At 37.2% G+C, this 16787-nt stretch overlaps 1 non-coding gene across 1 annotated transcript; it reads right to left on the bottom strand.

The window, feature by feature from the left end:
• Positions 1–1296: 1296 nt before the first annotated feature.
• On the bottom strand, positions 1297–1404 carry LOC148578039 (small nucleolar RNA R71). Its single transcript, XR_015904189.1, has one exon. It is a non-coding gene; the product is annotated as a small nucleolar RNA R71 (small nucleolar RNA).
• Between the last annotated feature and the right edge of the window lie 15383 nt (positions 1405–16787).

Raw genomic sequence — 16787 nt, forward strand, 5'->3', positions numbered from 1 at the left:
CTTAGTTATTTTCGAAAATTCCAAAAATGTTTTTCAAAAATGTTTTTCTTATTTTTATACCAAATTTTCGAAAATAACATAATCAATTAATGTTTTGATTCAAAAATTTGAAGTTTGTTACTTGCTTGATAAGAAAGATTCAAACTTTAAGTTCTAGAATCATATCTTGTGATTTCTTATGAATCAAGTCATTAATTGAGATTTTAAAAAAATCAAATCTTTTTCAAAATTAGTTTCTAAAATATCTTCTTATCTTATCTTTTTCAAAAATATATTTTCAAAATATCTTTTCTAACTTCCTAACTTCTTATCTTTTCAAATTTGTTTCAACTAACTAACTAACTTTTTGGTTGTTTCTTAACTTTTTCAAAACTACCTAACTAACTCTCTCTCTCTCTAATTTTCGAAAATATCTTCCCTCTTTTTCAAAAATTTCTTTTTTATTAACTAATTATTTTTATTTTTAAATTTTAAAAAATTTTTCGAAAATTTCTAACATTTTTCAAAAACCATTTTTCAAAAATCACTAACTCTTTTTCAAAATAATTTTCGAAAATTATCCCTCCCCCATCCTATTCTATTTATTCATTCATATCCTAACATCTCATCTCACATCTCTTCCATCGGTACAGTTCTGTTTCTTCCTTTACATCACATTCTTTGTCTCCCCCTCTTTTCTTCCACTCACAAAGGGATCCCTATACTGTGGTATAAAGGATCTCTATTATTATTATTATTTTTCTATGCCTTCTTCTTTGTCATATGAGCAGGAGCAAGGACAAGAACATTATTGTGGAAGCAGACCCAGAACCTGAAAGGACTCTGAAGAGAAAATTAAGAGAAGCTAAAATACAACAATCCAGAGATAACCTTTCAGAAATTTTCGAACAGCCAGAGGAGATGGCAGCCGAAAATAATGATAATGTAAGGAAGATGCTTGGTGACTTTACTGCACCTAATTCCAATTTACTTGGAAGAAGCATCTCCATTCCTGCCATTGGAGCAAACAACTTTGAGCTGAAACCTCAATTAGTTTCTCTAATGCAGCAGAACTGCAAGTTTCATGGACTGCCAGCTGAAGATCCTTTTCAGTTCTTGACTGAATTCTTGCAGATATATGATACTGTTAAGACTAATGGAGTAGATCCTGAAGTCTACAGGCTCATGCTTTTCCCTTTTGCTGTAAGAGACAGAGCTAGATTATGGTTGGATTCTCAACCCAAAGACAGCCTGAACTCTTGGGATAAGCTGGTCATGGCTTTCTTAGCCAAGTACTTTCCTCCTCAAAAGCTGAGCAAGCTTAGAGCTGATGTTCAAACCTTCAGACAGAAAGAAGGTGAATCTCTCTATGAAGCTTGGGAAAGATACAAACAGTTGACCAAAAAGTGTCCTTCTGACATGCTTTCAGAATGGACCATCCTGGATATATTCTATGATGGTTTATCTGAGCTATCAAAGATGTCACTGGACACTTCTGCAGGTGGATCCATTCACCTAAAGAAAACGCCTGCAGAAGCTCAAGAACTGATTGACATGGTTGCTAATAACCAGTTCATGTACACTTCTGAAAGGAATCCTGTGAATAATGGGACGCCTATGAAGAAGGGAGTTCTTGAAGTTGATACTCTGAATGCCATATTGGCTCAGAACAAAATATTGACTCAGCAAGTCAATATGATCTCTCAGAGTCTGCATGGAATGCAAGCTGCATCCAACAGTACTCAAGAGGCTTCTTCTGAAGAAGAAGCTTATGATCCTGAGAACCCTGCAATAGTATTGGTAAATTACTTAGGTGAACCTTATGGAAACACCTATAACTCAACATGGAGAAATCATCCAAATTTCTCATGGAAGGATCAAAAGCCCCAACAAGGCTTTAATAATGGTGGAAGAAACAGGTTTAGCAATAGCAAGCCTTTTCCATCATCCACTCAGCAACAGACAGAGAACTCTGAACAAAATGCTTTTAATTTAGCAAATCTAGTCTCTGATCTATCTAAGGCCACTGTAAGTTTCATGAATGAAACAAGGTCTTCCATTAGAAATTTGGAAGCACAAGTGGGCCAGCTGAGTAAAAGGATCACTGAAATCCCTCCTAGTACTCTCCCAAGCAATACAGAAGAGAATCCAAAAGGAGAGTGCAAGGCCATTGACATAAGTGCCATGGCCGAACCTGTGAGGAGAGGAGAGGACGTGAATCCCAAGGAGGAAGACCTCCTGGGACGTCCAGTGATCAATAAGGAGCTTCCCTCTGAGGAACCAAAGGAATCTGAGACTCATCTAGAGACCATAGAGATTCCATTAACCCTCCTTATGCCCTTCATGAGCTCTGATGAGTATTCCTCTTCTGAAGAAAATGAGGATGTTACTGAAGAGCAAACTGCCAAGTTTCTTGGTGCAATCATGAAGCTGAATGCCAAATTATTTGGCATTGATACTTGGGAAGTTGAACCTCCCTTGTTCATCAATGAACTAAGTGATCTGGATCAACTGACATTACCTCAGAAGAGACAGGATCCTGGAAAGTTCATAATACCCTGTACCATAGGCACCATGATCTTTAAGGCTCTATGTGACCTTGGTTCAGGTATAAACCTCATGCCCCTCTCTGTAATAGAGAAACTGGGAATCTATGGGGTGCAAGCTGCTAAAATCTCACTAGAGATGGCAGACAGCTCAAGAAAACAGGCTTATGGACAAGTAGAAGATGTATTAGTAAAGGTTGAGGGCCTTTACATACCTACTGATTTCATAGTCCTGGATACTGGAAAGGAAGAAGATGAATCCATCATCCTAGGAAGACCTTTCCTGGCCACAGCAAGAGCTGTGATTGATGTTGACAGAGGTGAAATAGTCCTTCAATGGAATGAGAACTCCCTTGTATTCAAAACTCAAAGATCTCCCTCTGCAACCATGGAGAGGAAGTTTGAAAAGCTTCTCTCAAAGCAGAGTCAACCAGAGCCCCCACAGTCAAAGTCTAAGTTTGGTGTTGGGAGGCCACAACCAAACTCTAAGTTTGGTGTTGAACTCCCATATCCAAACTCTAAGTTTGGTGTTGGAGAGTCTCAACAAAGCTCTGCACATCTGTGAGGCTCCATGAGAGCCCACTGTCAAGCTATTGACATTAAAGAAGCGCTTGTTGGGAGGCAACCCAATGTTTATCTAACTTTTATTTTTATTGTTTTTCATGTTTTCTTAGGGTCATGATCACGTGGAGTCACAAAATAAATAGAAAAATTGAAAACGGAATCAAAAACAGCAGAAGAAAAATCACACCCTGGAGGAGCATCTGTCTGGCGTTCAGCGCCAGAACAGAGCATGGTTCTGGCACTGAACGCCCAAAATGGGCAGCTTCTGGGCGCTGAACGCCAGAACAGGCATGGTTCTGGCGTTCAACGCCAGAAATGGCACACAGATGGGCGTTGAACGCCCAAAATGGCCACCAACCTGGCGCTGAACGCCCAGAGTTGGGTACAAAGGCATTTTTATATGCCTAATGGGTGTAGGGATGTAATTCCTTGAACACCTCAAGATCTGTGGACCCCACAGGATCTACTCAGGATCTGTGGACCCCACAGGATCCACTCAGGATCTGTGGACCCCACAGGATCCCCACCTACCTCCACTCACTTCTTCTCACCACTCTCTTTCACACAACCCCATAAACACTCTTCCCTAAAAAGCCCTTCACCAATCACCTCAATCTCTCTTCCCCATTAAACCTTCACCACTCACATCCACCCACTCTTCCCAATAAACCTACCTCATAAACTCTACCTACCTTCAAAATTCAAAACCAATTTCCCACCCAAACCCACCCATATGGCCGAAACCTCCACCCCCTTCCCTTCCCTATATAAAGCCTTCCATTCTTCATCAAATTCACACCACACACCCCTCTACACTCCTCTTGGCCGAAACCACATCTCCCTCTCCCTCTCCATATTTCTTCTTCTTCTTCTTCTATTCTTTTGTTTATTGCTCGAGGGCGAGCAATATTCTAAGTTTGGTGTGGTAAAAGCATAAGCCTTTTGTTTTTCCATTACCATTGATGGCACCTAAGACCGGAGAATCCTCTAGAAGAGGGAAAGGGAAGACAAAAGCTTCCACATCCGAGTCATGGGAGATGGAAAGATTCATCTCCAAAGCCCATCAAGACCACTTCTATGATGTTGTGGCCAAGAAGAAGGTGATCCCTGAGGTCCCTTTTAAACTCAAAAGAAATGAGTATCCGGAGATCCGACATGAAATTCAAAAAAGAGGTTGGGAAGTTCTAACAAATCTCATCCAACAAGTCGGCATCCTAATGGTTCAAGAGTTCTATGCCAATGCATGGATCACCAAGAACCATGATCAAAGTAAGAACCCGGATCCAAAGAACTATGTTACAATGGTTCGGGGGAAATACTTAGATTTTAGTCCGGAAAATGTGAGGTTGGCGTTCAACTTGCCATACATGGAAGAGAACGCACGCCCCTACACAAGGAGAGTCAACTTTGATCAAAGGATGGACCAAGTCCTTATGGACATATGTGTAGAAGGAGCTCAATGGAAGATTGACTCCAAAGGCAAGCCGGTTCAACTAAGAAGATTGGACCTCAAGCCTATTGCTAGAGGATGGTTGGAGTTTATTCAATGCTCAATCATTCCCACTAGCAACCGGTCTGAAGTTACTATAGACCGGGCCATCATGATCCATAGCATCATGATTGGAGAAGAGGTGGAAGTTCATGAGATTATACCTCAAGAACTCTACAAGGTGGCTGACAAGTCCTCCACCATGGCAAGGTTAGCCTTTCCTCACCTCATCTGCCACCTATGCAATTCGGCTGGGATTGACATAGAGGGAGATATCCTCATCAAAGAGGACAAGCCCATCACTAAGAAAAAGATGGAGCAAGCAAGAGAGCCCAGTCATGGAGCTCAAGAGGCGCAAGAAGCTCATTTCCATGAGATCCCGGAGATGCCTCAAATGCACTTTCCTCCACAAAATTATTGGGAGCAAATCAACACCTCCCTAGAAAAATTGAGTTCCCATATGGGACAACTAAGGGTGGAACATCAAGAGCACTCCATCATGCTTCATGAAATAAGAGAAGATCAAAAAGCAATGAGGGAGGAGCAACAAAGACAAGGAAGAGACATAGAAGAGCTCAAGGACATCATTGGTTCCTCAAGAAGGAAACGCCACCATCACTAAGGTGGATTCATTCCTTGTTCTTCTTTCTTCTGTTTTTCGTTTTCTATGTTATGTGCTTATCTATGTTTGTGTCTTCATTACATGATCATTAGTAGTTAGTAACTTTGTCTTAAAGTTATGAATGTCCTATGAATCCATCACCTCTCTTAAATGAAAAATGTTTTAATTCAAAAGAACAAGAAGTACATGAGTTTCGAATTTATCCTTGAACTTAGCTTAATTATATTGATGTGGTGATAATGCTTCTTGTTTTCTGAATGTATGCTTGCACAGTGTATATGTCTTTTGAAGTTGTTGTTTAAGAATGTTAAATATGTTGGCTCTTGAAAGAATGATGACTAGGAGACATGTTATTTGATAATCTGAAAAATCATAAAAATGATTCTTGAAGCAAGAAAAAGCAGCAAAGAACAAAGCTTGCAGAAAAAAAAAAAAGAAGAAAAAAAATAATAGGCGAAAAAAAAAAGAAAAAAGAAAAAGCAAGCAGAAAAAGCCAATAACCCTTAAAACCAAAAGGCAAGGGCAAATAAAAAGGATCCCAAGGCTTTGAGCATCAGTGGATATGAGGGCCTAAAGGAATAAAATCCTGGTCTAAGCAGCTAAACCAACCTGTCCCTAACCATGTGCTTGTGGCGTGTAGGTGTCAAGTGAAAACTTGAGACTGAGCGGTTAAAGTCAAGGTCCAAAGCAAAAAAAGAGTGTGCTTAAGAACCCTGGACACCTCTAATTGGGGACTTTAGCAAAGCTGAGTCACAATCTGAAAAGGTTCACCCAATTATGTGTCTGTGGCATTTATGTATCCGGTGGTAATACTGGAAAACAAAGTGCTTAGGGCCACGGCCAAGACTCATAAAGAAGCTGTGTTCAAGAATCATCATACTGAACTAGGAGAGTCAATAACACTATTCGAAATCTGAAGTTCCTATAGATGCCAATCATTCTAAACTTCAATGGATAAAGTGAGATGCCAAAACTATTCAAGAGGCAAAAAGCTATAAGTCCCGCTCATATGATTGAAGCTCTGTTTCATTGATAGTTTGGAATTTATAGTATATTCTCTTCTTTTTATCCTATTTGATTTTCAGTTGCTTGGGGACAAGCAACAATTTAAGTTTGGTGTTGTGATGAGCGGATAATTTATACGCTTTTTGGCATTGTTTTTAGTATGTTTTTAGTAGGATCTAGTTACTTTTAGGGATGTTTTCCTTAGTTTTTATGTTAAATTCACATTTCTGGACTTTACTATGAGTTTGTGTGTTTTTCTGTGATTTCAGGTATTTTCTGGCTGAAATTGAGGGACTTGAGCAGAAATCAGATTCAGAGGTTGAAAAAGGACTGCTGATGCTGTTGGATTCTGACCTCCCTGCACTCAAAGTGGATTTTCTGGAGCTACAGAACTCGAAATGGCGCGCTTTCAATTTCGTTGGAAAGTAGACATCCAGGGCTTTCCAGAAATATATAATAGTCCATACTTTAGCCAAGAATAGACGATGTAAACTGGCGTTCAACGCCAGCCTTCTGCCCAAATCTGGCGTCCAGCGCCAGAAAAGGATCCAAAACCAGAGCTGAACGCCCAAACTGGCACAGAAACTGGCGTTCAACTCCACAAATGGCCTCTGCACGTGCTACACTTAAGCTCAGCCCAAACACACACCAAGTGGGCCCAGGAAGTGGATTTATGCATCAATTACTCACTCATGTAAACCCTAGTGACTAGTTTATTATAAATAGGACCTCTTACTATTGTATTAGACGTCTTTTTGATGGTCTTTTTGACCATCTTTGAACACATTGTTCTTAGACCATAGGGGCTGGCCACACGGCCATGCCTGGACCTTCACTTATGTATTTTCATACGGTAGAGTTTCTACACTCCATAGATTAAGGTGTGGAGCTCTGCTGTTCCTCAAAGATTAATGCAAAGTACTACTGTTTTCTATTCAATTCTTCTTATTTCACTTCTAAGATATCCATTCGCACCCAAGAACGTGATGAAGGTGATGATTATGTATGACGCTCATCATCCTTCTCCCTTATGAACGCGTGCCTGATAAACACTTCTGTTCTACATGAATTAAGCTAGAATGAGTATCTCTTAGATCTCCTAACCAGAATCTTCGTGGCGTAAGCTAGAATGATGGCGGCATTCAAGAGAATCCGGAAGGTCTAAACCTTGTCTGTGGTATTCTGAGTAGGATTCAATGATTGAATGACTGTGACGAGCTTCAAACTCGCGAGTGCTGGGCGTTAGTGACAGACGCAAAAGGAGGGTGAATCCTATTCCAGTATGATCGGGAACCGACAGATGAATAGCTGTGCCGTGACAGGGTGCGTGAGCATATTATTCACTGAGAGGAGGGGATGTAGCCACTGACAACGGTGATGCCCTTGCATAAAGCCAGCCATGGAAAGGAGTAAGACTGATTGGATGAAGATAGCAGGAAAGCAGAGGTTCAGAGGAACGAAAAGCATCTCCATTCGCTTATCTGAAATTCCTACCAATGATTTACATAAGTATCTCTATCCCTATTTTATTTTATAATATTCGAAAACACCATTATCACTTTATATCTGCCTGACTGAGATTTACAAGGTGACCATAGCTTGCTTCATACCAACAATCTCCGTGGGATTCGACCCTTACTCACGTAAGGTATTACTTGGACGACCCAGTGCACTTGCTGGTTAGTTGTATCGAAGTTGTGACAATTATGTATTGAGATCAGAGCACCAAGTTGCTCACATTGCCGGGGGTTGTTTGAGCCTGGACATCACAATTTCGTGCACCAACCATCTATATATATAATTTAATAAATGAGATCTATTAATCTTCATCCAATGAAGACCATTATATATATATTGATCTTTCCGGATTATTAATGTCCTTTTTGATAATCCTTTGACCAAGAACAATTTAGATTAAATTATAAAAGATTTATCTCTCAATATTATGATCACTATCACAATGATAAATCTATAAATTTAATCAAGGACCTTATTATATTAACATTTTAATATAATAACAATAACAAATTATTTGAAACGTGATTGATTGGATTGTGGTCATACTACTTATTCCCAATAATCTCCCACTTGCACAAGAGCCAATCATGATGGATTGAATCTTGGGCATACTATTATCACAATAATCTCCCACTTGCACTAGAGCCAATCAATCATATGTATAATTTTTCAATGCACATCTGTGTTTATCAAAACTCTTTTGACCTTAAACACCTTTACCTTTTGTAAAATACATTCAGCTTGCTTACATAAAGGGAATGGTTTTAAAATTTTAAAATTTTTAGAGACTTGTATTTCTCTTTTAAATAGCAATGAGGCTAGTTTAGTTAAAATTAGATTGTTAGCCTCTAATGAAAAACAATTCGACATAAAAATTTAGGAGAAAAAATTGAGATATAATTAGTAACAAAAATATGTTGAAATACAAAATTTTTTTGAAAATGGATATAAATTCTTATTCTAAATTTGAGATTCTTATAAACGCATGAAAAAATAATCTTTTTTGCAGTTGTTTATTAGATGAGTGTTTATGTTTTTAAAAAGCCGGAAAAAAAGTTTTAAAATTTAGAGTAAAGTATTATTTTTGTCCTCAACGTTTGGGGTAAGTCCCAAAGTTGTCCCTAACGTTTCAATCGTCCTATTTAAGTCTCTAACGTTTCAAAACTGACTCAATGTTGTCCTGCCATTAGGGATCCGTTAACAAAATTGACAGCGGGACAAAATTGAAACGATTTGAAACGTTAGGGACTTAAATAGGACAAAAACGTTGGGGACAAAAATGATACATAGAAATAAATTTTAATTTTATCCTTCAATAATATCAATTTTTTACTATACATAGTATTCAATTATTTTTTGATCACATCTAAGTAAATTACACTTAATCATATTACTTTCATTTTAAATAAATTAAATTTTTTTTATACTTTTACTCTTAAAGATTTTTAGTTATCATGAAATGTTTGTAGAATGACTAGTTTATAAACTTGCAGAAAAGAAAAAAAATAATATATATACAATAAAATATAAATTATACATTTTGTCTCTAATGTGTCAAAATTCTTTAAAATTATAAAAAAATAAATTTATTTAAAATGAAAGTAATGTGATTAAGTATAATTTATTTAGATGTAATTAAAAAATAATTGAATACTATGTACAGTAAAAAATTAATATTATTGAAAGATAAAATTAAATTAAAATTTATTTTATGTATCGTTTTTGTCCCTAACGTTTTCGTCCTATTTAAGTCCCTAACGTTTCAAAATCGTCTCAATTTTGTTCCGTCGTCAATTCTGTTAACGGATCCTTAACGATAGGATAACATTGAGTCAATTTTAAAACGTTAGGGACTTAAATAGGACGATTGAAACGTTAGGGACAACTTTAGGACTTACCCCAAACATTGGGGACAAAAACGATACTTTACTCTAAAATTTAAAGTAATAAAAATAGCATAACCATATACATTTTCATCAATGCAAATAAATCAATTTTGTTTAGACATTGATGACGATTACAGATGAAATAGGTAGAATCGAGTCGAACTTTGACTTTGACGAGTCTAACTTATGTTATAAATAGACGGTCCAAGTTTAGATTTTTTATTTTTCATAGACTTTTTTTACAGACTCAAATCTGGCTTGTTTAAAGTCTAATAAGCCCACAAAAATATTTAAGAAGGTTGTTTTGTGAATTAGAACTCAAAAAACAATAAACTTAAAAAATCTAAATTGAGATTAAATAGATTCTAAAATTTATAATTCATAATTTTAAAAAAAAAATTCATTTATATATGGTTTAATTACTCTATTGGTCTCTATAGTTTTATCAAATTTTCAATTAGGTCTCTATACATTTTTTTTCAATTGGGTCCCTAGACTACCTTTAATTTTGTAATTAGATCCTTTTCATATAAGAAAACGTTAAAATTAACAAAATATTTCTCCCAAAATACATGTAGTCAAAGATCTAGTTAGGTTTTTAATTATGAATACCTTCAATTTGCAAATAAATATTCAGTTAACTCTATCATTTTTTACATTATGAAGGACCTAATTATAAAAATCAATAACAGTGTAGGGACCCAATTGAAAAGAAAAAAAAAAGTATAGGGACCTAGTTAAAAATTTGATGAAACTATAAGGACCAACAGAGTAATTAAACCTTTATATCAATCCTTAGTCACATATCATAACTATATTACAAGGAAAAATAACTATTTGTACCCATGAATTTTACAATGTTGATAAAAGTACCCATCAAACAAAAAAATTAACGTTGTACCTATGAAAGATGAGTTCCATATGACAAAAGTACCCAAACCTTCATTTTTTGATGACTTTTTAACAAAATCTCCAAATTACCCCACCCTTTATGACTTTATCTTCAACTTCAACCCCATCTCTATCTCTTCTTTCTCTTATCCTAAATTTTCACAATTTTTCGCTTCCATTGAACTTCCCAAATTCTGTTTGCTTTCTTATCGACGTTATTTATGCCTTCCACCACCGCGTGGACCTTTTTTCGGCATCAAAATTTTTTTCAGAAGTTCTTTCTGGTCGCCAACGTATGAAATTGGTGTTGCAAACCCACATCTCTTTTGACACCTCCATTAATTCAAAAGAGAAAAATGATCAAAGTCAATGGCGTCGTTTACCGAATTCAAAAGAATGTTTAAAAACATAACCGAATAACATGTCCACAGAGAAACGGAAAAAGCATAAGGAGGAATTATTTTACCTTTGAAAAAGAAAAGATATGAATTAATCATTTTTGTTTCATTTTTTTTTGAAGAACCAAGAAGAATATAAATGTTTGTGTTACAGCAAAACATATTCAAGTTGAAATAAATTATGTGAGGGTTGTAAAATGAATGGTTATTTGGAACAAGAACAAAAATCTTTCTTCAAGAGTCTTGGAAGATATTTAGGTACATAACCAATAAAGATACGCATAAAAAGGCAACAAAGTTGGTAAGAATCAAGTCACATTTAAGTAAAGAATCAAAAGTGAAATCTTTTATAAATCAGTAAAAGAGTAGACGTATATTGCAAATATGTAGGTTTAAACCATATAAAGAAATTTTGAAGTTCATGTAAAGTGCATGTAAAAGTAAAAACGATTCTCATAAAAATTTAAAAAATTGATTGTGAATAAAATCAGATAAAGAACGCATCAATCAACTTCTTCAGAAGGATCCAAACAGAATCTCAAAAGAATGCCATAAGGTATGGTGTAGCAAAACGAATTCAAAGCTTATCGAGGAATTATGTTTTCCATGTATAGAAACACAAAATTAGAAGTCGTGATATCAAGAATCTACAAGATAGCTAATGAATATGGTTAGAGTAGAATACACATAAAATGTAAAATATAAAACTAAAGAGTCAAATCATCTTAAGAAAGAATCTAATTCAAAAAATTTTGATAGAAAGAATAAAAGAAAAGATAATATATTGATCGAAACAAGTTCCGACTGAAATAGAATACAAAGTCCAGAAATAAAGACAGCTCAGGTCAATGACAATATTTTTTTTTTTAATTCTGAGATCATTCTTTATACTGAAACAAATTCAAGCTTGAATCAAAGGGTATAAAATTCATAAAGAGAAATAAGTGGTGCGTTACAAACAAACAGATTTTCGCTAAATAAAGAAGCTTTTCAAAACTTCATTTAAAATAGTGCATGCTAACTTTAAAATAACTTTGTCAAATGAAAATCAACTAAAAAGAGAAAAAAATCTTTCTTTTGAAGAATACTTAAATACATAATCAAATAAAGATATTCATGAAAACTGTAATAAAGTAGTTAGAAAATCAAATTGTATTTAAAGTAAATGTATTTCCATAAATCAATGAATGAACAAGCGAGATATTAGAAACAATTAGTTTTAAACTGTATAAGGAACTTTCAAGTTTATATAGAGAAGTATATATATAAATTCAAAGGTGGTTTTGTTAAGATTTAAAGAATGGTTGTAATTATTGTCAAATAAGAGGAAAACTAAATCACAATTTGTTTACAAAGGACTCGGAATAAGAACTTAAAAGGGTATACTACATCAAAACAAATTCAAATGTATATCAAAGAATACATGACTCAAGAGGAAGTGCCTAAATAAATAAGGTAAATACACCAAGGATTTTAAACAGACATATGTAGTTAGGATCAAACAAGAGTGCACGTGAACAAGAGGGCAGGATTGGAAGATAATCCGATTACTTTCCAAGAAAAGAATCGCAAAGAAAAACCTTAGAGCATACCAGCAGGAACAAGATATGTAACACCCTACCATACAGAGTCTTATGCTTAAGTCATAATTCAGAGATGGCAAGGTATTACGACCTCTAAAACAAAAATTTAGTACGTATAGTAGTATGAATAATTGATTATAACTAGGAGCCTTTGTAGAAAAAGGGGTAAACAAAAACCGTAACTCGAACGCGCAACACTCCGATCGATAACGTAACGAGCAAAGGATAAGCTAACGCAAGATCATATATATAAAGAGTGTCAAAAACAAGAATATCAAGACTCAAAACCCGGCTGCGAAGAGAACCGGTCCGAGCATAGCAATATATACATATGATAAAATAAGGAAACCCCAAAGGAAACCCAAAGGGACACAAATACAGAAAACCTATTCTCCAAAAATCCCCTCTAGAAGGAGTCATCACAGTTTGTATTATTTAATGGAGATAAAAGTATCTAAACAAGATATATAAACCAAACAGAGTCCCAAGAACAAAGGATCTTCGCTAATCCAGAAGTCCCCAACATGTCTCAACGAGAAGCCTTGCGTCCTGCATCTGAAAACCACAAAATCCGCATGGGTGAGAACCAGAGGTCCCCAGCACGGTAACAGCTTCCACATATATAATACATAATAATAGAGGAAAGCCAAAGGCAATCCTAAAACTTCCTCCAGATAATGTCAAAGCTTATAAACAAGCTAAACCATATAAGGGTATCTGACTAAAGATTCTTCAGTCTAACTAATACTTCCCTTTCCAATTCCTTCAAACCTCCCAACCACCAGCAGGAGTATATTATAGCAAACACAGTTATATCAGACAAAGAATATACAAATAGGAGCAGTTAAGACATTTAGACAATTAGCAAGTAATATGCAGTCAAATAGGCAATCTCAAACAATTCACATAGTATGCATATGATGAATGCCTGTCCCTAGTGGCTGATGATATCATCTGTCGGTTATAGAGCCAACCCGACAAGTCCTGGTAGCTAACCATTGGACTGTCCCTCTGTCGCGCATCCCCAACTCGAGTTATACTCGTTATAAACTTGATCATAAACATGATCCATATCCATCACCCTCACTGGTGAATATTTCGGGGGCGAGCTCATCCGGGTCTTTCACAGTGCCCGGCCACACTTACGACATAGGGTCAACAGAGTCTCGAGCCTCCACCTGGAGCACGTGGTGGCTAGCCACTGCTTCCTCCCAGGGATCTCGTGCCTCTGATAGTGGAAGTGCAAATCTCAATTATCAATAATTCAGCATAAGCATGCATGAATTCTCATCCATGGATCAACATCCATATCAGCCATCCGGCTCACGGTTCAGTCCAGAACCAGCCAATATTCATATTATACACAGCCTTTCCGGCTCACGGTTAAATCCATAACCAGCCGTTTCATTAGCAATTATAGCCTTTCGGCCCATGGCTTAACAAGCACTTCCACCACCATCCTCCGCATCTCACATAATCATCTTGATCCTCATTGATCATTCATTTTTCCCTTGCTTCACTCGCAAGTTACCTCATTCACTAGCCCCTTTTTAATAGCTAGGCATGTCATAATGATTTAAGACATAAATGGTGAGATCGGAGGCTTAGAAGTATGAGATTTGGCTTTTAAAACTCAAAAATCAACTTTGGGATGAAAACAGGGCCACTTTCAACTCTTTTCAAAATCAATCAAACATGCCAATTTCAATCCTTCTCTTTGAAATCATTCAAAATGTACCAAAATCAACAACAAGCCATCCTCAACTCACACATTGACACTTTACCAAGGTTTCCAAAACCACATCCAACCATTTTAACACTTCTCAATCAAATGGCTAAAGGACAAACACAATATCATGTCATACATCCTTCCCCATCCCAATTTCCAATAATACCATTTCCAATTAACCATCATTATACATAATCAACATCATACTCACCATCAACATGGTACCACCCATCAATTCAACCTCAATCATCCATCAAGCATATATCACAACATGCATTTCTCATATTTCACACAATCAAGGCATCAATATTCATAATCACATATATGAACACATCATATATTTCAACCATTCAACAACACCAACAATTCAATGCCTATCTTAGGGCCTCTAGCCTAAGTATTTCCTACCACATTACATATTAGATACGGGAAACTAAAACCATACCTTAGCCGATTCCCCAAGCTCAACCGGAGCACTTCCAAACCACTTGTCCACAAGCTCTCAAGGTATCAACACCTCCAAGAACAGATTTTATCACACAAAACCCTCTTCCAAGCTTTCCAAAATCACCAATCAAGCTCCAATATTCACATATACACAACCTAAGCCACAATCATCATACCCATACACAACATCTCAAAACCCAAACATCATAGAACAACAAAATCACACTAGGGTTGAGAATCTTACCACACCCAAGGTCCAAGGAGACAACATTAACCTTCTCCTTCAAGAGAGTTGGGTCCTATAACATCAAAGAACCCAAAATCTCAATATTTTACCCATGAAACTCGAAAATAAGGGCTGGAATTTCGAACAGAAACACGTGGCTTACCTCAAGATTAGTTGTATGGGTTTTGTAGAGCTCTCCGCGGTGAACGCGTGGCCGCAAACGGAGCGGCAATCGGAGCTCTAAATCAAAAGTTATGGTGGTTTGAAGATCAAGTGAGAGAAAGAACTTGAGAGAGTGTTCTTCCTCCCCTCTCTTCAATTTCAGCGTGTTTGAGTGTGTTGTGAGGAGAGAGAGTGCTGAAAACTAGGGTTTTGGTTTAGTTATGTTGGGCCAAGGGCCCACTTTGGGTCCGGTTGGCCCGGTTTGGCCCGTTCGGTCCAATCTTGGTCCGAATTCTATAAAATTGGTACCGAAATTCTCGTCTCAATTTCCTCTATCATATTAAGCCATAAAAATATCATTTTTGGCTTTCTAGAATAAATTCTCATATATGGATTAATTAGCCGTTAATTAACCGGGTCTTACATTCTACCCACCTAATTGGGAATTTTGCCCACAAAATTCAAATTCAAATTCAATTACCTGAGAATAAGTGCGGATAATCCGTTCGCATCTCCGACTCAAGTTCCCAAGTGTGTTCCTCAACACCGCCTCGACTCCAAGCCACTTTGACTAATGAAACCTCTTTTCCACGCAACCGTTTGATACTAGTATCATCAATTCTGACTGGAGCCACTGGAAGCGTCAAATCTTCTCTTAACTGAACCGATTCGGGTTCTAACACATGGCTAGCATCAGGAGTGTACTTTCGAAGCTGCGATACGTGAAATACGTCGTGCAGGTTTGAAAGATGGGGTGGTAAAGCCACCCGATACGCCACTGGCCTAATCCTCTCCAAGGTCTGAAATGGACCAATGTATCGAGGATTCAACTTCTTTTCTTTAATCGCTCTACCTACTCCTGTGGTCGGAGTAACTTTCAGGAAAACATGATCTCCTGCCTCAAATTCTAAGGGCTTCCGCCTTTGATCGGCGTAACTCTTTTGACGACTCTGCGCCGTAAGCATCCTATCTCGGATCTTCTTGACTTGTTCAGTGGTCTCAGCTATCATTTCCGGCCCCAACAAGCCTTTCTCTCCAGCTTCATACCAACATAGTGGAGATTGACATTTTCTCCCATACAAAGCCTCATACGGAGCCATTCCGATGCTCGCATGGTAACTATTATTGTATGCAAACTCTACTAACAGCATATACCGATCCCAACTCGCTGGTTGGTCCAAAACACAAGCTCTCAACATATCCTCTAGTGTTTGGATCGTCCTCTCGGATTGACCATCTGTTTGAGGATGGTAAGCTGTACTCAAGCTTAATCGGGTTCCAAAAGCTTTCTGAAATGCACCCCAGAACCTCGAAGTGAAACGAGGATCTCTATCAGAGATTATAGTAGCAGGTACACCATGGAGTCTCACAATCTCCTTTATGTATAACCGAGCTAGCTCCTCAAGGGTGTAAGTCATCCGAACGGGTAAAAAGTGAGCTGACTTCGTCAGTCGGTCCACGATCACCCAGATAGCATCAAAACCAGTCCTAGTCCTTGGCAATCCCGACACAAAGTCCATTGCAATACTTTCCCACTTCCATTGCGGAACCTCTAAGGGTTGCAACATCCCGGAAGGTCTTTGATGTTCAATCTTTACCTTTTGACAAGTTAAGCACTTTGAAACATATTCCGCCACATCATTCTTCATACCCGGCCACCAAAACATCGCCTTTAAATCATGGTACATCTTAGTACTCCCCAGGTGAATGGAGAATCCGCTTTTGTGTGCCTCCTTTAAGAT

The sequence above is a fragment of the Arachis ipaensis genome, chromosome B1 (assembly GCF_059453495.1).
Source record: "Arachis ipaensis isolate K30076 ecotype BB chromosome B1, ASM5945349v1, whole genome shotgun sequence".
Lineage (NCBI taxonomy): Eukaryota > Viridiplantae > Streptophyta > Magnoliopsida > Fabales > Fabaceae > Arachis > Arachis ipaensis.